Source organism: Dermochelys coriacea, chromosome 14 (assembly GCF_009764565.3).
Source record: "Dermochelys coriacea isolate rDerCor1 chromosome 14, rDerCor1.pri.v4, whole genome shotgun sequence".
Lineage (NCBI taxonomy): Eukaryota > Metazoa > Chordata > Testudines > Dermochelyidae > Dermochelys > Dermochelys coriacea.
This window is the reverse complement of record NC_050081.1, coordinates 27,395,074-27,417,536: the sequence shown is the minus strand read 5'-3', so window position 1 is coordinate 27,417,536 and position 22,463 is coordinate 27,395,074. Positions and strand designations below refer to the sequence as shown.

Genomic DNA, 22,463 nt, shown 5'->3' with positions numbered 1-22,463 from the left:
AAGATAAGCCATCACCAGCAGCAGGGGGGGGGAAGGAGGGAAACCTTTCATGGTGACAAGCAAGGTAGGCTAATTCCAGCAGTTAACAAGAATATCAGAGGAACAGTGGGGGGTGGGGTGGGGGGGAGAAATACCATGGGGAAATAGTTTTACTTTGTATAATGACTCATCCATTCCCAGTCTCTATTCAAGCCTAAGTTAATTGTATCCAGTTTGCAAATTAATTCCAATTCAGCAGTCTCTCGTTGGAGTCTGTTTTTGAAGCTTTTTTGTTGAAGGATAGCCACTCTTAGGTCTGTAATCGAGTGACCAGAGAGATTGAAGTGTTCTCCAACTGGTTTTTGAATGTTATAATTCTTGACGTCTGATTTGTGTCCATTCATTCTTTTACGTAGAGACTGTCCAGTTTGGCCAATGTACATGGCAGAGGGTCATTGCTGGCACATGATGGCATATATCACATTGGTAGATGCGCAGGTAAAGGAGCCTCTGATAGTGTGGCTGATGTGATTAGGCCCTATGATGGTATCCCCTGAATAGATATGTGGACAGAGTTGGCAACGGGCTTTGTTGCAAGGATAGGTTCCTGGGTTAGTGGTTCTGTTGTGTGGTGTGTGGTTGCTGGTGAGTATTTGCTTCAGATTGGGGGGCTGTCTGTAAGCAAGGACTGGCCTGTCTCCCAAGATCTGTGAGAGTGATGGGTCGTCCTTCAGGATAGGTTGTAGATCCTTGATGATGCACTGGAGAGGTTTTAGTTGGGGGCTGAAGGTGATGGCTAGTGGCGTTCTGTTATTTTCTTTGTTTGGCCTGTCCTGTAGTAGGTGACTTCTGGGTACTCTTCTGGCTCTGTCAATCTGTTTCTTCACTTCAGCAGGTGGGTATTGTAGTTGTAGGAATGCATGATAGAGATCTTGTAGGTGTTTGTCTCTGTCTGAGGGGTTGGAGCAAATGCGGTTATATCGTAGAGCTTGGCTGTAGACAATGGATCGAGTGATATGATCTGGATGAAAGCTAGAGGCATGTAGGTAGGAATAGCGGTCAGTAGGTTTACTCGATTACAGACCTAAGAGTGGCTATCCTTCAACAAAAAAGCTTCAAAAACAGACTCCAACGAGAGACTGCTGAATTGGAATTAATTTGCAAACTGGATACAATTAACTTAGGCTTGAATAGAGACTGGGAATGGATGAGTCATTACACAAAGTAAAACTATTTCCCCATGGTATTTCTCCCCCCCCCACCCCACCCCCCACTGTTCCTCTGATATTCTTGTTAACTGCTGGAATTAGCCTACCTTGCTTGTCACCATGAAAGGTTTTCCTCCTTTCCCCCCCCTGCTGCTGTTGATGGCTTATCTAAGTGATCACTCTCCTTACAGTGTGTATGATAAACCCATTGTTTCATGTTCTCTGTGTGTGTATATAAATCTCTCCTCTGTTTTTTCCACCAAATGCATCCGATGAAGTGAGCTGTAGCTCACGAAAGACAGGAGTCGAGAGTCAGCTGGGTCAGGATACTGGAAGAGCAGAAGCAAAAGGCCAAATTGTGTTCAGAACCTCAAATCAGATGAGTCACCCCGAGTCAGGATGCCAGGAAATCAAGCCTGGGGAGTGGGAGCAGGAACAGCTGACACATGGTCCAGAGTGGGGGAGGAGCTGGGTGTTCAGACAGTTTCTTGTTCCTACTGCAGGTTTAAGGAGGTCCTGGGGGCCGGTTAGCTGCTCTGGGACTCTGCCAATAGGCCTCAGGGATGGAGCCTCAAACTGGGTCTGGACTTCATAAGTCCTAGGTAAGCAGTTTTTCGTAGGCTTCCAGGTGACGTGCTGGAGTGTGGCTGCTCCCAGGAACTCTGGTCATGACAGTGAGTGATCTCTCCCCGCTCAAACCTCCTGCAGGAAACCGTCTCCAGGGTCCCGGACACATCCTCTGAGATGACAAATAGGGTATGTAATAGGACCTCCCTTTTTGTTGCAATAGCCCCAAGTGCCCAGGAGAGTGGATGGTTCTTACCTCCCGGAGATACATGGGACCTTCCATCTAAGCCTCAATGGGACTCCTGTTGCTTGGTTTGACAGGATGAGATCATCTGTCCCCACTTCTCCCTGCACTGGGCTGGCTGCAGCACACATCTGTGTAAGAGGCTGGGCCAGAGACTGGAAGAGAAATGGTATAATAAGGGTCCAGCCACCCCAGAAGGAAAACAGAGGGGGTCTGAAAGAAGACTAAGCAATCAAATCAGCAGATTCAACAGAGAAGTTTTGTATCGTACAGGGACATCAAAGAAGGTCTGTTAGGAAAGCTGAGAGGTTAGTCTGGAAACTGCTAAGGCAAAGATTGTGACTTGTTAAGATTCAGTTTTAGTCACTGCAAAGTGTGTTTTGTTTTCTTTGTCTGGTTGAAATTTGTCTCTTTCTCTTGCTTAGTATCACTGAAATCTCTTCTTTGTTACTGTACTTCCCAAACCACCTCAGTGTTGTGTGTTCAAGTGAAGTGTGAGTCTCCAGCCTACCTAACAGGCTGAGCTGTGCCCTGTCTCTTTGATGGTAGTGAATAATTTCTGAGCGGTGCTGGGCCCAGAGTCCAAGGGCAGTTCACCTGACATCTCCTGTGAAGCCCAAAGAGAACAAAGGAGCAGGAGAGATTCAGGCGCCACTGACCTATGGGAACTTCCCACAGAAGAGGCTACACAGTGCTCCAGACACAGCCAGCAGGATCCCTCCCACAAGCTGGGCCATGTTCTTCCCCTCCCGGCCCCACAGCTTCCTCCCCACCCCAGCCTCAGGAACCCCTCCCATCTCCCTGCTCTCCCCACCCACTCTCAAATACCAGGCTGTTTCCAGAATGGAAGCAGGTTTGTCCCAGAGTTCACTCACCGCTAGATCCTGGTCAGGCCTCCTGTCACAGCTTTGTAGCTGGGCTAGCAACCCCGTTGAGACTTACTCTTGCAGTTTGTAGGCTGGGAACTCAGCCCTCCAACCAGGTAACTGTCCTTTAGTCCACTTCTTCCTGGGTTGTGCTCCTTCCAAACAAAGTCCCAGAATGTCCTGACCAGCAACAAGGCCTTCCACCCTCGTGGGGAGCTCTTCCTCCACCTGATTTCGGCTCAGCCTGCCCTTCTCGGGTTTCTATGGTCTTCTATATCCCCTTCCTTAGGGATGGTGAGAGAACCCAGTCCTACCCTGAACTCCAGGCTTTGGCCCAAGGCCATCTACTGAACAACTCGCTCTGCTTCTGTACTTTTGCTGCTGTTTTCCCTTGTTTCCTCTCAGGTGGGGCTCACTTGGTCATCAATTTGGCCTAGCCCCAGGCTTGGCAGCCACAGGCCAAGCCACCCTGTTAGATACCCTCCTCCTTAAAATCCGGTCCAACCCAGCTGACAGGTTTGTTGAGGGGATGGCGAAACCCCACTGCTGATCAGAAGGAGGTCAGAGTCCGTTTTCTAGGAGCTGAAGGTTTGTTTGTCCTGCTGCAGGAAGTGGAGCTGGAGAGCGGAAATGTTATGTGAATGAGACTGCATGATGGAGTTGGAGACTGAGGGACAGGAGCCTCCTCCCAGAAATGCTTCCAGCCAGGCTATGCTGCAGGGATCCCATTTCTCCCCCAAGAGACCCATATGCCCAAAGAAGTAAATGACTCTTACCTCCATGAGGGAGCAGGGTCTTCCCTCTCAGCCTTTTTGAGAACTAGCACTACTTGGTTTCCTAGGACAAGGTGATCTGTCCCCACTGCTCCCTGAGGTGGCTCAGCTTCTGATTGCACCCATCTGGAAGGCTGTCACACACCCCAGGGCCTAGAAGATGGGGGGGAGGAGGCTCCTATTCATGTCACACTCTGAGAGCCCATGGATGGGCAAAAGGAAGAATAAAGGGCAGGAGATGAAGCTAGCCCTGAGCCACTGTCCCATCCTCACCTCCTCAGATGTGGAGCTTCCTGAGCTTCAGTTGGGCAGACAGTCTGTAGCCCTGACCCAACGGTCCTTCTGCGCCTCACGGGGCAGGAAGATCTCTGCCTGGGAGCACGGGGAATGGGATGGGGGTCAGATCAAGGAAAGAGGGGAGGAGTATGGGTGTGAGGGAAAGAGCTCCTGCCCCAGATGAAGGAATTTTGGGGGCCGAGGGAAGGACCCAGCTCCACAGAGAGGGGAGAGAGTTTCTGTGAGTGCCGGGGCCTCCATTTCCGCTTCCACTAGCCCCCCATTTACAGTGCGACAGAGCAGTACCTGAAGCAGGGAGCAGCAGTTGCTGAACATGGGAGGGGAACTTTTAAGAGCATCAAATGAGGCACAGCCGTTGCAGCGCCTCGGGCATCTGGTGCAAGTGCCGGATGATGTGGAGCTGCCACATCACCTTGGCTGTGACATCCTCGTGCTGCAGGGGAACGAGAACATGTCACAGGCTGAGACACTCCCCAGGAATCGGAGGATTAAGGGCACCTGGAACCAGCAATATCATTTCCACCCAGCAGTTGCTCATGTCTGAGTGCTGGATTCACCTTCCTGATCCCCAGGATGGAGGCTTGCTGTCCTCTCTAGTGACCTCCAGTGCCAACCTCCCTCCTTGTAGGGTGAGCTCCTGCCACCTCTCCATCAGTGCCCCTGACAGCTGTTCCACCTCCAACCCACCTTGGGACACCGCTCAAGTTCATAGAAATCTCTCCTCCATCCCTACCTCCATCCTCACCCAGGTAGGGCAGGGAGGATTCTCTAACAGGGTGGCGGGGGGCGGGCAGGAAGGATTCTGGCAGCAGTGAAGTGGGATGGGGAGAGCTTGAGACCTTTCCCCAAGTCACCCCAATGACAAAAGCTGAAGCCGCAGGATGGCAGTCCTGGTGAACGGGGCAGGTCAGCAGCCCCTGCTGACTGAATCCTCCCATTGTCTCTTGAGCGGGTCCAGCCCTATCAGCAGCAAGACCAGCTTCCCACGCCCATGTGCCTCAGCCCTTCTTGGTCAATCACCATCACCAGTCAGTCCTTGGCCTCCCAGGCTGCCAGGGATTGGAGCAACTCTAGATGGTGGCCCAGGTGACATGGACACTAGGCCATGGGGAAATGGGTGCAACTTTTTGGGGCAGGAAAGGTTCACAGCGGACACTTAGGGGACTCTCCTGCCCTTCCCAAGAGTGATAGCAGAGCACCACATGCTAAGAACAGAAGTCCATGAAGTCCCAAAGTCCCCACTAGGCTCCTTGCTACCAGGCCAGCGAATGGCAATAGGATGGGAATGAGGCCCTGGGCCCCACCCCAAACTCCTGAGTCTATTGCAGCTGCTTACCTTGTCCCCCATCAGTTGCTGGGCTTCCCCCAGGAGGGAGTAGACTAGCACCAGCCCAGCCTGGCTGACACGCAGCAGGGGGTCGTGGATGGCCAGCACTGCTGTCTAGAGGAAGGATCTTCTCTGCGCCTCCGAGAAGAATTTTCCAAAGACCTAAAACCAAGAGGACACGAGGCTCTAGCAGATTGTGTAGAGCCAGCCTTCAAGTCCTGGCCATACAATGGCATCACCATCTAGTGCCCCAAAGAGAGGATAAGAAAGCTGCTGCAGCCAAGGCAGTCCATTCCCCAGGAGGCTTTCAGGCTCCCAGGGCTCAGGGAAGCCCCTTTATTAAAAGGTCGCAGATGCTTAGGGACCAAAGCCTCCAGTGGCTCTTTCTGGAGGGCAATCTATCGCAGGGGCCATGATGGGCTGGAAATGGATCTCTAATGTGTGTGAGGAGGCCCATTCTACTGTGCAGTGCACAGAGATGACAGGGGACCCTGTGTTGCTTCCAGCAGAGAGATCTCCTGCACCTCAGTGGCTAGAGGAGTGTGCTTGTGTGTGGGGCGAGGGGGGGATGGGACGTTGGAGCTGACAGACCAAAGGTCTCTTCCCCCCAACTTAGTGATTTCTCTAGTCGCTCGGTATGGCCTCTGCAGCTCCTTGGTTTCTTCCAAGGGGAATCCAATCTGCAACATAACAAGGATAAGGAGACTCATGTCCCAGTCCCCATCACAGACACTCCTAGGAGACTTTTCTTCTGCTGCAGCAATTCAGCTTGTGGGAGGCAGGACAAGCTCACACAGTTTCTCTCATGGGGCGTCTGTAGAGCAGCATTCTGTAGATGCACTTGTCGATCCAGGAGCCATTCCAAGGCCTCTTCTGTGATGTTGTGGAAATCACCCATTTCACCTTTGAGTCCAGTCTGGGGGCATTGTGTTATGGTGTGTTCAAAGGTTTGGATATTCTCACCACAGTTGTGAGATGTGTGTTGAGCGGGGGATCTTCGATTTTCTACTTGTTCAGCAAGTAGCCGCAACTTGGGTAAGTGACAATGTGCTTCTTTGGAACAGTGGCTGAGGTCCAGATACTCTGCCTTTCCTTGGCCAGGTCTGGAGACATGAGGGGAGTGCATGTGGTCCATATTGGCTCTGGAGTTCACTGTGTCCCCTACCCAGTTCCCAGGTTGGGGCATTCTGCTTCCTGACTGGCAATGGAACTGGGCAAACCCCACCTCCTTTCTCTGCTTCTACAGGGTGCAGGGAATTAAATAAGTGTCTGATCAAGCAATCGTGACTGACTGACCCAGTGCTCTCCTCTCAGACACTTGGGGATCAGCCAGGGGGACAAGGAGCAGAGCGACACCCAGAGCCATAATCCTATATTAACTCACCCACCCGGGGATTCTCCTTATGCCACATAGCAATGGATCCATGTAGACACTCAAATCACAGCAACTAGCGAGATTCCAATGTGGGACTTTTAGCACCAGCCTGTCCCACTGGTTGCTGGAGGAGGAAATCTGAGCTGGAAATAAGGAGTGGACTCTTTTCCTGTCTCCAGGAGGCATCCACTGCAGGGAACCCAGCCGGCCCCACTCCCTGAGCTGTGCCATGCCCTGGCGCAGTGTCCTTACCTCCCCCACCCTGGCTGTGTTCTTGTAAGCCAGGAGCCTGCTGTCCTAGTGCCAGTTGGAGCACCACAGAACTTCTGCCTCATGTATGGTCAGCCCTGGAAGAGAGAGAGAGAGAGACTTTTATCATACTGATTGCAGTTTCTGTGTCCTTCCAATCCCATTGGTGGCTGCACAGTGGAGTGGAGAAGAACAGAAGCAGAGAGAGACTTGTCCTCCAGCTGAGGTCAGTCTGAGAGAAATTGTCTGGGGTCCCATGATCCACCTACGGTCACTCTCAGTCCCCTCTTGGGTTCTGTATCCCAGCTGGGTTCCTTACCCCTCTGTTGGAGCAGCAGCTGGTCGAGCCGGTAAGTCCCCTTCCTGGCCTGCCGGCTGCTGTCCTTGTCTGGGTCACTGACAAACAGAGCCAGCTGGGCCTCATGGTGACCCATCCTAGGGAACTCTGCTGAGATCTAATGGAAGGGAGAGGAGAGGGGACTCCATCAGCATTTTCCTGTCAGCTCCCTGTCCTCCCTGGGCCAGAAGGCTCCTTCCCCTTTGCCCCTCTGAAGGAGATGCTGGGGGAGAGGAGTTTGAGATAGATCCTTCATTTGCTCTGCTGCCAAGGGAGCCAGGAGCTGCTTTGGGATGCCAAGCAGGGGCTGGAGCGTGGTCCCCTTAAAGGCCCAGGGACAACACTGAACCAGGACAAGAAGAACTTGACTGAAGCCTAGCTCATTCGCTGCTCTGACTCTGCCTCCCCATGAAGAACACTCCTAAGCCACAGCCCCTGCAGCAGCAGATCCTACAGCCCGTTGGAGCCAGCCCGCCTACGCCTGGAGCCAGGAAGCTGGGGTCAGAGGTCACTTACGTCAAACTCAGGGAGGGTGACTGTGTATGTCAGCAGGGCTCTGCTGCTCCTAATGGCCCTTGCTCTCTCCTGGGACACCCTGGAAACAATCCAGAAGTTGACATGATGTGGGGAAAGGAGGCAGGTCAGAATCAATGGCCAGGTGCACCTGCTTTGCAAATGAGCCGCAGCCCCAGGGGCCTGAGACATTCTGCGCAGGGGGGAATATCTGAGTCATTGATGGCAGAGCTTTAGAAGGGGGGATTCTTTCTCCCGGGATGCAGCTTGTATCTTGCAGGTCACAACTTGTCAGTGTCTCTCTAGATTGGGACAATGTTCGGTGTCGGGGCTGGTTCCATCCTCCCAGAACTCCTGATTCCTGAACAGTTCACCAGAAAGGAGACTGAACCCACGTCCTTCCCTGCTTCTAATATCTTTGGTGGGGGGTGTAGGGAGTGACTGAGAGCACAATCCCCCCAGGAATTTCAGAGCATGTCAGAGAGAAGGGCTGATTCCCTAGGGTCCTCCTGTTTCTCTAGGAAGGAGCATTTGCCTCTCCTCTGAGAACCATCTCCCAAATCTCATGGGATGTGTGTGTGTGTGTGTGTGTGTGTGTGTGTGTGTGTTGGAGGGGCGGGGGAAGGGTGGGTTTTCAGATTCTCACTTCCCAAGACACCAGGGGCCCTGTGTTTTGTGCTCAAGAGAACCAGGCAGAGCTCTGGCTTGAAGTCCCAGCTCCTTCCTCTGTCCCTCAAGAAGGAAGGACCTGACACTGCATTGCATTGACTTCCCCAACCAAGGACGGCCCACTGGGGACCCTGCTAGGAGGACAGAGTAGAAAATGGATCTTCCAGTCTCTCCTTACCAGTTCCCCAAAGAGTTCAGGTAAAATTGGTCCCCACCCCCCTTATGGGGCTCACCTCTAAGATGTAGTCGAGCCTGTCTGTGTCTGGGGACTCTGCCAGCAGGTTCCCCAGCCTGGCATCCAGGACCTCTGGCATGACTTTGTGCAGAGCCTGCAAAGCATGGGTCAGAGTTAGGGAAACTGGGCCTACATCTGCCACAGGATGGGAAGAAGGGTCTCTGGGAAGCACTGGTGAGACTCCCAAACACACATCCTGGCCCCTTTCATTCACATCCCACTGCAGGCAATTCGCAAGAATTGATGACACCTGGATCTTCGACCCATGAGCTTAGCAGGTCTCTGCAGAGGGCCTTGTAGGCAGAAGAGTATGAAACAGCCAAGTTGCTATGGATGGATGCTGGGCTGCTGGGTAAAACATAGCATAAGAAAGAAAGAAAGAAAGAAAGAAAGAAAGAAAGAAAGAAAGAAAGAAAGAAAGAAAGAAAGAAAGAAAGAAAGAAATCCCCCCTAGAGAGGGGTAATCTCTTCCCTGCTGTAGGGAAGGATCCAACCCTGCAGCTTGTTCCATCTCTGCCTACCCAACCCCTACATCTGGAGCTCCAGCGAATGAAGGGATCAGGGACCAAGGACCATTCTGGAAGAGGAGGAGGATGGAGGAGAAGGATGTACCTGGATGTGGGTGGTGTCCTTCTCCGTGCCCAGGGTGAAGACGGAGTGAAGGGCAGCTCTCAAGAGGTGGGTCTCTAGGTCTGGCTCAAGGGCAGGTTTCATGGTGCTGGCAAGAGAGAGGAGCTGGTATTAGATTGTGCAGTACAGAGGTGGGACTGTCGCCAACAAGGACACAAAACCACAGGGAGAGAGGCACAGGCTGGCGAGAATGGAAACTGAGGTACTGAGCTAGGGAATGACAAGGCAAGGCATCACAGACAGATAGTGGGAGGACAGGAATAGCTCCTGTTCCCTGGAGCCTGCTGCCCCTCCTGTATCTGAGCCCGGGAGTGAGCCCCTGCCCAAGGCACCTGTAATGTTATGGGAGTGAAAAGGACAGCCCAGCCAGGAGAGAGTGAACCTTCCCACTCTTGGGAGGTGACCTGGGAGTGGGAGGGACATTTACTCCCAGCCTTGGGCCTGAGCAGCACTGGGGTTAGGGGAGCCGGCGGGGGGGGTGGGGCTGTGTCGGTACCTGAGGTTGCCCACTGCAGCCCCCTGGCAGACGGCGCTGGGTGAAGAGTGATGGGGAAGCGCCTCGATGAGCTCCTGTGAGACGCAAAGGAGAAAAAGGAGCATGTGAGATTCAGGCCCTACTGACACCTCCCAGTGAGGAGATTACACAGCCAGTGCCCCACATGACCAGCAGGATCTCCAACTACCTCCTGCTCCTCTGATTCCTTCCTGCCCATCAAACTTGTCCCCCTTCCAGGATTCCTGCCCAGCTCAGTTCCAATCCCCTTCTTTCCTCCTCCCTGTCAAAACTTCCCCCATTCAGCACCATCCCAGCTACCAAGCTGGGACCATGTGATTCCTTGTCCCCCAGACTCAGCCCTACAATTCCCCCACTGCCTACGACTGACCAATCTCAGAATTTCTCCCTTCTCTTCTCCCCAGGCTTCAGCCCCAGCAATCCCTGCCCTCTGCTGCCCCCTCCAATATCACCCAGCCCCCACCCATTAGCCCGGCGATACCCCTGCCAATCCCATGTGTCTCTCCTCCCGTCAGCTGCCGTATGACGTGTCTCACTCACCACAATCCTCTTCACCACAGCTGCCTTGCAGCAGTGTGTCTCCAGAGTGTCCTCCTCTCTCCCGTGCAGCCAGACATGCGGGGTAGATGGCCTGTAGGAACAGGAGCTGCTGCCCCTCTTCCTGTACCCACCAGAAGTGAGGTATAGCGAGAGAGAACCTGTTAGCCAGGGATCTTCCTGTCCTACCTACACCAGCTCCAGGGTTCAGTCTTCAATGGGGGATTGTGGGGACCTGCCTATTGTCCAAATCCCCCATGACTCCTACACAAGCAGGATCAGGAACTGGGACAGAGCCTCTGGAGGGAAAAGACCTTGACTGTTGTGGAACAAATACCCCCATCTTGGGGGTCCCACATCATGGATGTAAAAGGGCCCCATTAGGGGTGGTGGATCATGAGGGACAAGACCCTCGGCAGGGGCTGGGGATGCTGGGAAGGGACAGGGCAATCTTGATTCCAGACCAGGTGGGAAACATTTGTACCTTTTCTCTGCACTGGAGCTGCTCTCTGATGACCTTGAGAGCAGCTTCATCTGTGGCCATGTCCACCCCTTCCTCCTGCTCCGAATCCTGGGGGGGTCCCTGCACCAGGGAGAGAAGGTAACAGGGTGATGCCTGCTGCCACTTGGGCGAAGGACGGGGCGTGATGGGCAGAGCAGGATTAAAGACCCCCCTTCCCAACGCAGGCACCCAGGGGAGATGGGGCCCCAAACCTCCCTCTCAGGGATGCCTTCAGCCCCCAACAGCTTCAGGAGCCCATAGCAGAGAGCCCCACCCCCATGTCCAGGACTCCATGGGAGGAGCCTACTCCCCCAGCCCTGGAGCAGCAAGGACCAAAGTGGCAGCAGCTCTTGATGCCCCCACCCCCAGTTCCCCTTGCTGAAGGGGCAGCTGTGTGACTGCTGCTGCTGCTGTCAGTGGGGTTCGCGTGGCTCAGGCCAGACACCTGAGCTGGGGACCCCCCCCACCATATCACTGGGAGAGCGTCTGGGCCCAGGGTGTTCACATCCCCATCCTCACCCCTCCCTGAGCCCAGTCTGGCTCCTCACCTGGAACAAAGCAGTGGCATCCATCGGCCTTGCTGCTGCCAGAGTCCCAGGTGCTGCTGCTGTCCCATGCTGAGCTGCCCCATGCTGAAAAGGGACCTTCCACCTCCTGGCCTGAGGGGGCTGGAAGGTCCTCAGTGACCGGGTAGGGTGATGCCTCCTGATGGACTCCTGGGGCCGCTGCTGCCCACACAACAAGCCCCAGAGCCACCCTGCCTGCCACTCCTCCTGGACTGGGTCCTGTCTGTGAAACTGCATCCTGGGCCAGCTCCATTTTGGTCTGGTCGGGGCCTCTCCCGGCTCGGTGCCTGCCCCGGGAGCTGGTTTTGTTTTCCAGAAGGTTGGGCACTTCCGCCTTCTGGCCTGGACGGGAGCTGCTTCCCTGCCAGCGGGGATGGAGGGGTTGCTCTGCCCCTTGGGAAGATGACAGCTGCTTCCCTCAGGCTCTGGGGCCACCTGCAGAGCCTTCTTCCTGAACATCTTCAGGAGCCTGGCCATCCTGGAACTGAGCGGGGAGCAGGTGTGAGTCTGGGGTCAAGGCAGCCTTTCACTCATGGGCCTTTTCCGTCCCTCCTCATCCCTGCTCCAACCAGAACAGCCCCTTTTCCCCTCACAGGAGTATAGGCAGTGCCATCTACACATACTGGCAGGAGATCATTGCATGATCTGCTTCCAACCTTCCCCCTCGTAATCCCTGCTGCTGCAATATCCAGGAAGTCTCATCCTTTTAGAGCAATGGGGTCAGTCCCAAAGACCATCGGTTACTCTGGACAAGCAGCCCCCTCCTGTTGTCTCAGGCCACTCTCCCGCCCAGGCTAGAGAAGGAACAGAACCCAGGAGTCCGGACTTCTCCTGGGAAACCATTCCCCACGTCAAAGTCACAAAGACCCTAGGCACAAGAAGACCAGGGCGCTCCTTGTTCCCCATTGATTTCCAGGCTCAGCAGCTCACAGGGTCTGGCCCAGCTCAGAGACTCTCAGCCTGGGGAACAGTGTCCCACAAGGGAAGAGCTGGGAGCCCCATTGCTGGAAGCTTTCCAAAAAGACTGGAGATGGCTCTGGAGAAGCCCCTGCCCGGTCGGAGAGTGAGGGGCTCTTGGGGGCTGTTTGCAAATGAAATCCCTCTTTGGAGATATTCTCTCCCCCTGTTTCTGCCTCTCCCCACACAGACAGGGGAAGCCACCGAGGAACCCTAATGCCACTCACTTGCTCTTGGGGATGGGATGATGGATGGTGGATGTTCAGGGTCAGCAGACGTCCCTCGCCCTCCTCCTCACTCCCCAAGCCCAAGGCAGGCTGGAGAGGGTGGTGACCTGAGGAGTTACCCTGCCCAGCCAGCAGGCAGGGTGATGACATTAGGGCGATTGACTGGCTGTGAAAACAAGAGTATGTCTTATTGCCAGGGGACGGAGAAACTCAGCCAGCAGCAGGGGATGCAGAACACTGCCCTAGTGCGGAGGTGACAGCGCCTCCAGGATCCTGATACCCCAGCACTTTACATACCTTCCTAGAGCCCCCCAAGCTCCCTGGGCTGTAGCGATGGGACCCCAAGTCTACTGATGACAAACGGGCCTCAGCTACCGCCTCAGGGTGACACCGAGTGTCAGAGCCATGGGTGGACCCCTTCACTAACCACTGCTGCACACTCCCTCCCACAGCTGGCAATTGCAACCGGGCCCTAATGTCCGGTCCCCCTGCCTTTGAGAGGGAGTGTCACTCCTGGTTCCATTGCTGCCTATTGATCTGTGGGACTTTGGGCAAGTTGCTCCCCCTCTCTATGGCTCTCTGGGACTCACATCCCTGAATGGGCTTTAAAAAAGACAATGATTAAAGTTTGGCCCCAACTAGTTCTTGTTTCTTGAGAATAGCTATTTTAGCAAAGTTTAGAATTCTTGATGTTCAACACCTGGAAACATCCCTTTCTCCTTCGCAGATGGCTTTAACATCCCTTATCTCACCCAGGCTCCCTGCTGCCTGGAGTTAGAGAACTGACCCTATTCCCACTGGACCTACCCAAGGTGTCACACAGGAAAGTGGAGCCAGAGCCAGAAAGAGAAGACAACAGTCCTGACTCCTGTTCTAACTAAGAGACAACAACCCCCCGGAGGCAGGGATAGGGCCCAGGCAATCAGGTGTGAACATTTTCATGGAAACCATTTTCTGTCAGAAAATTTATTCAGACGAAACCACTTTGTTTCTTGAAATCATAACAAGTAGGATGAAAATTCTTTGCAAAAGTATTTGTTTGCAAAACAAGAGCATCTCCTGTTCCTCACAGTGCATTAAATTGTCTCGTCGTACACAAAGGGGAGACACTATGATCTAGTAAATTAGATGAGATGCTTCAGTCTGAGCTAAGTAGTTGCTGCTCTTAACAATTTCAAAATAATAAAATACAAATCCAATAGAATATTAGGTCATCATCTGATATGGCTCAATGTGATAGGACACCTCCTAGTCTGCACTGCTACTAGTGATACTCTTCAGTGGATCCCCATCATCCACCCATCGTGAGGTAGGTAGGAGAGAATTTTTATTCGTACTTGAGAGAAGGAGAAAGGAAGGCTGAGAAAGGAGCGGGGACTTGTCTTAGCTGATGCAGCCAGTCAGTAGCAGAGTTGCTCTCAAATGAGCTACAGACCAACAATTGTTCATAGTAATTATTCGGGAAGTATTTTAGAAGAATTGGAATGTTAGAGAGGATCATGAACTGCTCCGAGACAATTAATGGAGAGCAGCATCAACACTGATCAAACATATAACTGGTTGTGACCTATTTGCTTGGTCATAAAAGAGAACAAAAAAGACCAGCGTTTCCTCCCTGTCAATAGCTCCCTGCTCAGCCAATCAAGGTTGAGACTTTGAGGGATGGGAGGCTAAGGGTTCTCACCAAATAGACCAAAGAATGGCCCTGGTCACCACCAAGGGGATCACTCTCGGAGCACTATTCCACTCTCACCCCCCTCTGAGGGCCTCCCACAACCCCCCTGGCTCCCGCTCCACACACAGAGCTCCTGGTGATGGGAGGAGAGCAGGGGAAAAGGACAAAGAAGCAAGAGAAGAAGAGAAAGGGGGGAGAGACAGAAGAAAAGGGAAAACAAAAAGGAGAAACCCCAATATCCCCAGTAATTCTAAGGGACAAAGTCCTAGGTCAGAAATAAAATGCTGCCCCCACCATCTAGTGTTTTCCTTTCCTAAAAATCAGCCGGCACCTGTTGGATCAAACTGAACAGGTTCCAAACCTCTCCGAGGCTCTTACCTTCTCTACAGGGACGTCTGTTTTCTAGCAAAACCACTACAAGACAAGGAGAAAACTCCAAAGAGGGTCCTCCTTGCACTCACGTACGTGCAAGTGAATGCTCTCTCAGTCCTCCAGGAGAGACCTCGAGAAGGAGACGTGCTGAAGCAAAGCCACAGGGATCTCCGAGCTTGCCTTTGTCCTGCCTGGCTGATGTCAAGATCTCTCCGTGAGATCATCGCCTCCCCACCACCTTTATCCAATAGGCTGAGGTCCTGCCAAAGGCCCTTGTCATGTCACTGCCCCACCCACCCCTGCTGATGTCCTGCCCCTGTCCAGCCACATTGGATGTTTCAGCCGTTTCCCCTGGATCACCCCACTCAATACACGTTCATTGTGGGCTCAAGCCCCTACACAGTACAACATCAGAGGCTTCTCCCCATGCTACGCTCAGTTTTCCATAAATTAGCAGACTTTATGGACAGAAGAGACAATTAGAGCATGTCATATGACCCCCTCCCGCATATCACATGCTTTCTGTAGAGCAGAGTAACTAGGTTTTGACTAAACACGTTCTAGAAAGGCATCTAGTTTTCATGAGAAGACATCAAGAGATGGTGAATTCCCACCACTTCTCTTTCTAGATTGTTCCTTTGGTGATTCATCCTCACTGTTGAATATGTGTGCCCTATTTCGAATATGAATTGGTCTCTTTTGAGATTCCAGCCACTGGGTCTTGTTATGCTTTTCTCTGCTAGATGAATGAGCCCTTTCATACCCGATAGTTTCTCTCCATGAAGTCACTTCAACACTTCAATGATGTCACTTCCCGATCTTTTTAATCATCTAAACAGGCTGAGCTCTTTCACTCACTCACTAGCAGGCATTTTTCTCCAGCCCTTAAAACGTTTCATTGCTTTTTGCTGCCCCATCTCCAATATTTCCAAATCTTTTTCAAAGGTGGATGCCAAAACTGGATGCAGTATTCCATGATCAGTCTTCCTCATGTTGTGTCACCTCTCTATGCTCCTCACTGCTCTTTTCATACATCAAATGATGGCTTTAGCCCTGTTCACCACAGCATCACCCTGGGTGCTCATGTTGAATGACTTGCCCAGCATGGCCCCTAAATCCTCTTCACACTAAGTGCTTTCCTGGATATACTTCCCCATTCTGTAGGTGTGGCCTGCATGCTTTGTTGCTAGTGAAAGGACCCTTCATTTGGTTCTTTTCAAACTTGTTTTCTTTGAATGGCTCCAGCTTATCAAAGGATCTGATTACTCTGTGTCACTGCCCTGTCCTCATCATGAATTACCACTCTGCTACTATTTCATCACCCACCAATGTTAGCAGCAGTGATTTTATATTGGTTTGCAGTTCATTGATATTTATTTTCAAGAATTAGTCCCTGAGAGCCTCTTCATATCCCTCATGTCCAGAACCTGCTCCGCACAGCACAGTGAGAAAGGACAGTCCAGCCCAGCTGTTCCATAGGGGCTAAGCACAGAACAAACTTAGGAGCTTGTGTTATCCATAGCTTCTGAACAACATGTGGTGGTCATCAGCTTACAAATACACTCTAGAGCGGTAGCGTCCAGGAATGAAAGCATAGCATCTGACAGGAAGGGAGTCCCCACAGAGGGACACCTTAATCTCCCAGGGAGGGAAAAGGCTCTCACTCCCATTTCTTAACCTCATGGGGTGTTCTCCTGCTCCACCAACCCCACCCCTATTTCAGCATCTCCAGGTGCCTGAGGAAGCAGGAACCAGAGGCCATCCTGCACCTGGGACACAGATGGAGGTTGATGACCCTACCTGCCCATGGTGACCATGGTGCAGGACTGCACTCAGGACATGCGAATGCGGCTCCAGAACCTGGGAGCAGCTTTCCTTTGCTAGCAGACCTTGCAGGTTGAGTAGTGGTGAGACAGGCACTAACATGGGCATGGAAGTTTGGGGAACAGGACAGAGGCCGGAGCTGGGCAAGGAGGGCAGGGACTTGGGGAGAAAGAGAGAAGATCAACCACTTTCTGAATGTGGGTCAGGATTATCCCCACTTTAGAGAGTGGGAAATTGAGGTGCCACATGGGAGCGGGATTGCGATTTGGCCGAGTGTCTGAATAATCGCCACAGCCAAAATAGAAAAGCTATTAAGTGTCAGAAGAAGATTAATCATGGAATTCAGAGTTCAGGGCTGACCAGCAAAGGTGTCGTATATGTCATAAACCAGAATGCGCTCTGCCAACTCACTGGTCTCAGTGACAGGGGTACATCTCTTGGACAGAGGTTAGAGGATCTTTGTCTCAGACACACAACTGTGAATAGTTTGGAAACCAAACCCTCCTTGTCATGTTGTTCACTGGCCCTGCTAGAAACTCCACCCACCAACCATTGTGAACCAAGTCCAGGGACACCATTCCACTCTCCTGTCTACATGTATCTTTGCAACTGCAGACATTGCAGCTGGCACATGCATTGGTGCAGGCACTGTCATGGACCTCGATAAATCACCCTGCTGGCCCACATAACCAGCATACTCTCCCTGAGCAATCCATCCCGCTGTCTGCTCCACCTCTCTTCATCCTCTAGAGCAGTCTCTCTTGATAGATTGTGTCCTTCTCCTCCTTGGCTCTTTGGAAAGCAAGGTTCTTTTGGCTTCTCTTTGCCCGTGCTTAACCCCTCTGCCCACCAGTCCCCTCCTCTGCTCAGCCCCACTCCCCTAAAATGGCCTCAGCCCCAGGGAACCGCCCCCCAGCCCTGGCTCCAAACACCTGCCCATTCTCTCCTCCTTCTCCCCATTGGCAAGCTCTTGTCACCACTTTCTTCCTTACCTGCTCTCATCCTTCCTCTGCCTGCCCAGTCTCTTTGCTGAACACTGTTTCCATGATGGCCTCTGCCCAGCCCCACCCAGTACACAGCAAACCTGGGGAACTCACTGCCACAGGGTATCACTGAGACAAAATGACCAGCAGGGTGAGATACTGACAGGGATCATGAAACCCTTCACAGTTACATTCCATCAGAGAATGAATTAAACCACCATAGCACAGGTCTCCAACCAGCCACTCACTCACAGAGAATCTCCCTGACATGGGAGAATTGTCCCATAGCGCAGAATTGTCCATTGATTGGGGGCAGGGTCCCTGCCCCTCCCTCTACAGTAGCTGGCACTAGTCCCTCCAGGAGTCGCTACTCTGAACCGGACTCTTCCCAGGAGCCTGTGGAAAGAGGCACATTTAGTCCCATAAAGCTCTGCTGACTCTCAGGGCTAGATTCAGACACTCCTGTGCCAGGCAAGGGACTGCCCCATTGATCCGGTACCCCACATGGAGTGGCAGTGGCAGGAGGCCCTCAAAGAGATGCTGGGACAGTGGCCTAGGAGCTCTGCTCTGTCCCAGAAGAGGAGTAGGAGACTCTCCCCCAACCCCTTGGGATCAGCAAGGTGCCCACAGACAGGCAGGGGCAGTCGTGGTAGTCCAAGTCCTTACCTCTCCAGCCAGGGGGTGTGCTTGGGTGAGGGGATCAGGACTGCTGTGCTCTTCTCCTCACCCTGCAGTGCTGGGGTGGGGTTGGTGGGGTGCTCCAGAGAAGTGGGGCTGGGAATTCAAATCCCATGGAGATGCCTGGGGCAGTTCCTTCTCCCAGAGCCATTGTCTCAGGCCCTCTTCAGACTCAGGAGACGATGCTGCAGATGCTGCAGTGCGGGCAGATCTCCCCATCCCATCCCTGTCATTCCAGGCTGTGGGTGATGCAGTATCTGTTGCTGGCCCCTGTCAGAGCCAGGGCACTGGACTCTGATGATTCCTATATTCCTGTGGAACACAAGCAAATTTTATTTGGGAAAAAAAAGGCCAATATTTCACCCAGATCGATGAAAATTTATGAAGAGGTCAAACAAAGCTGAACCATGGATCATCTCAGAATAAAAGTTTCATTATGAATTTTTCATCCAGTCTCAATTATTATGCCCCAGATTTTGGTAAAGTGAGGCACAGAGAGTTGAAGTCACATAGCTGCAGAGCTGGGCTTAGATTCTAGGAGTTCTTGGCCTCTTGTGACCTCCTCTCTCTAGATCCCTGGCTGTACTAGTTATCATTTCAGGCTGGGCTTCTCAAGGGAGTCTAAGGGAGTTAGGAGCCCAAGATGTACATGCCTTACTCCCATAGGCTCTTTTGTGAATCCCAGCCTTCATTGTCTGAAATACTGGAGAAGCCCAGGCCTTCAAAGTGAACAAGCTAGACACAGGACCAGGGTTACAAAGGCACCTAAAGAAGGAAACAGGTGCCTATTGGGATTTACAATAGCATCTAAGCAGGTTCAGGTCCTCACTCCCACTGAATGACCATGGGACTTAGCCACCGAGCTCATTTAGGAGCATTGATCAATCCCCGTCGGTGCCTGTCTCCATCTTTGTGACCCTGGCCCACAGATAACACAGAAGCTGGGCTGGAATCAGGGAACACTGGGGGAGATCATAAGTCTCATGCTATGTGGGTCTGAGGCGTGAGGGACAGAATGGCTCTTTTGGCTTTATCATCTAGTCATCTCTGCACTTGCCTCTGGGCCTCTGCTGCTGAGCTGTGCAGGGCTCCAGGGAGTGAGTCCCACTCGCCCTTAGGAAATAGACATGAATAAATCACCTTCCCACAGCATCAGTCCTTCAATGCCAGTGATACTCAATGCCAGCTGCACACACTTCATCTGCAGAGATCAACAGGTTTGAGTCTAGTTCTGTCCGTTCAGTCTCAGAAGGGCTGGGGGTGGATGGGGGGAAAGATTCTCAGATACCTGTGCCTTTAGCTTCTAGATTCTGGTGTATAGATAGATATTGACCCCAAAATCCTGGTGCTGGATGACTGAATGCGTCATGTGCTGGGAAAAAATCCACAAAGGTCAGGAAGTTTGCTATTTCAATTAAATATGTTGGTGGATCAACATACAGGGGAAAATTAAGATGAGAAATAAGACTTATGTTATGAACTCATTAAGAATGTTACTCTCAGTTTAATCAAATACCGGCTACAGATTGGAATTTTTCCATCATTGGGGAAAATTTTGCCTTTTCACTGAAAATGCCAAATCAATTTTTTCTCCCCAGTTGTTGGCAAATGTAAACTTTCTGCTGAAAACTGGATTTTTTTTAATCACCAAACCAAAAATGTTTGGTTTTTGAGTTTTCAGTTTCTTTACAAAAGAATCCCAAAATGTTGGAGGGAAGCAGACAGGTTCTAAGAAGTTGTTGTTGGCAGTATTGTTTAACTGAAAAAACAATCTCCATTAACAAGAACACAGCTGAAAACTTCCAACAAGCAGTAAATATTAAATACATTGGGGAACATTAATATTGTCTGATAAGAGCCTGATTTCAAACCCATTGATTCTATCACATCTGTGTGATTTCTCTTTTAAAGGGATAGTTGGGTGGGAGGTAACAATTGCATAAGCAGTAAAGTTGGCAGCACACAGAATGTTTTAGACAGAAGAGCCCCTTTAAACCCTGGGTTAGAGTTGAACCAAGCAGCCAAAGTCTGTCTATCCTGACCCTGTTCAAGGACATATGGAAGCTCACTGGGAGTAGAACCCAGAGCTCCTGGCCTAGCTCCACACTGCTGCTGGCTGAGTATAAATGGTGTAAATGGGTGGACAGAACTTATGCGGAAGACACAGGAGACACGGGGATGTGTTGGCATTTTAGTCTATTAGATTCATGCCTAAGTGGTAAACTTGGTGATGGTTGCAATGGAGAGACCTTCTTTGCAAGAATTGTTGGATTTGGAGTGTGCTTTGTTCCATCTTTCATACTACATTTTATCAAGCCACATCTTGGGCCGAATGCTCAGATAGGGTAAAGTGATGAAGCTCTGTTGAGTTTCAAGGAGGTTACACGAGTGTGATAATATTACTGATTGATTGTCAGAGGTGAGGAGCACGAACAACACCTAGTCATTGTAAGCGATGAGTTCTATGTACCTTTGACATTCATAGAATGTGATATTAGGGAAAGGAGAAAGAGGGCCATTCTAATCCTGATCATTGTCCTCATTCCCTCCACAGCCATCACACAGTGTACTGAGGAAGAAAATTGCCAACTAAACCGCCATGACTGAATTCTTTCTCCTGGGATTCTCTGATGTTCAGGAGCTGCAGATTTTACGTTTATTGGTGTTTCTACTGCTTTACCTGATATCCCTGTTGGGGAACCTTCTCACCATCACAGCCATAGCCCGCAACCGCCACCTTCACAATCCCATGTACTTCTTCCTGATGAATCTATCCATTCTAGACTTTGGTTCCATCTCTGTCACCACTCCCAAATCTATGGCCAATTCCCTCATGAGCACAAAACCTATTTCTTATTCTGGATGAGATACCCAAGTCTTTTTTTTCTTATTCTTTGCTTCAGCAAATTTTCCCTTGCTGACCATCATGGCGTACGATCGATACATCGCCATCTGCCAACCATTACCCTAGGAGACAGTCATGAACAGGAGAGCTTTCGTCCAAATGGCAGCCAGTGCCTGGATCAGTGTTATTCTCTACTCTGCAGTGCACACAGGGAACACGTTTGCAATATCCTTCTGTGGAGGCAACGTGGTGGACCAGTTCTTCTGTGAAATCCCCCAGCTCCTCCACCTCGCCTGCTCCGACTCGTACCTTGCGGAAATTGTTGTGATTTCTCTTCATGTGCTTTTAGGTTGAATCTGCTTTGCTTTTATAATCGTATGTTCAGATCTACAAAACAGTGCTGAGAATCCCTTTGGAGCAGGGCCAGCATAAAGCCCTCTCCACCTGCCTCCCTCATCTCATTGTGGTCTCCTTATTCCTTTTCACGGGCACCTTTGCCTTCCTGAAACCAACCTCCAACTCGACCTCAGATCTGAATCTCTTGCTGGCTGTTCTCTATTCTGTGTTGCCCCCAATGATGAATCCGATCATCTACAGCATGAGAAACAAGGAAATGAAAGGTGCATTGAGTAAACTGATAGGTTGGAGGTTATTCAGCAAGAATGAAATGTCTATATTTCTCCACTGATCATGAGTTCATTCTGTGTTACTTTATAAATAGAATCATCTGATGACATGATTGCCTTCATGAGAACATACGTTGCAATCTGTTTATGCAGAATTGGGTATTTACATTAATAAAAATCCAGACAAATTTAACTCAAGAAAATTGATGTTACTATAGGTTTACATCAATGTAATTAAGATCAGAATCTATCTATCTATCTATCTATCTATCTATGTACTGCTAGACATCACCATTTTATGTGATAATCAGTAGCCATAGCAAAGTTCCTAGTGGATTTTCTGGCTCTTCTTTTTCAGGAGAATAATTCTGACAGAGGTATCAATGCATTTGTTCTTTGTTTTTTGTTTGTTTGTCAGTTTTTTAGTTTATTTTTGTTGAGTTGTTTGTTGTTTTTATTTGTTTCTTTGTTCCAGGTGGGTTTGCAAGTGGGCAGGCCTGTTGAGATGATGAGAGTTTGGTTCGACAGGATTTTCGATGTATGCCTTCTCTTGAGAGTGCTCATATGTCATATCTTTGGTGGGGTTTTCTGAGTGAGCTGAAGGTTTGCTCCCCACAATGATAAAAGGGTGCAAAAGAAGTTTCTGCCTGGCTAAGTTCCTCCTGACTCGATTATGTCTATACTGTTGGGATATTATTGTATTATGAATGAAGTGTTAGGGGAGGAAGAGCCTCAGGTACTGTCTTTTATTATTTTAACCTGAAGAAGAGCGCTGTGTAATTCGAAAGCTTGTCCCTTTCACCAACAGAAGATTGTCCAATAAAAGTTATTACCTCACTCATCTTCTCTCTGTAAGAGCTGTGTCATTCTTGCTATGGTGCAAAGACT

General features: G+C 51.0%; 1 long non-coding RNA gene and 1 pseudogene across 1 annotated transcript; both read left to right on the top strand.

Moving 5' to 3' along the window:
- The first annotated feature begins 1,488 nt into the window (after nucleotides 1–1,488).
- LOC122456594 lies at nucleotides 1,489–18,860 on the top strand. Its single transcript, XR_006275554.1, has 3 exons — nucleotides 1,489–1,852; nucleotides 4,214–4,215; nucleotides 18,850–18,860. It is a non-coding gene; the product is annotated as an uncharacterized LOC122456594 (long non-coding RNA).
- Nucleotides 18,861–20,649: 1,789 nt separating this feature from the next.
- On the top strand, nucleotides 20,650–21,830 carry LOC119843005 (annotated as a pseudogene).
- The last annotated feature ends 633 nt before the right edge of the window (nucleotides 21,831–22,463 follow it).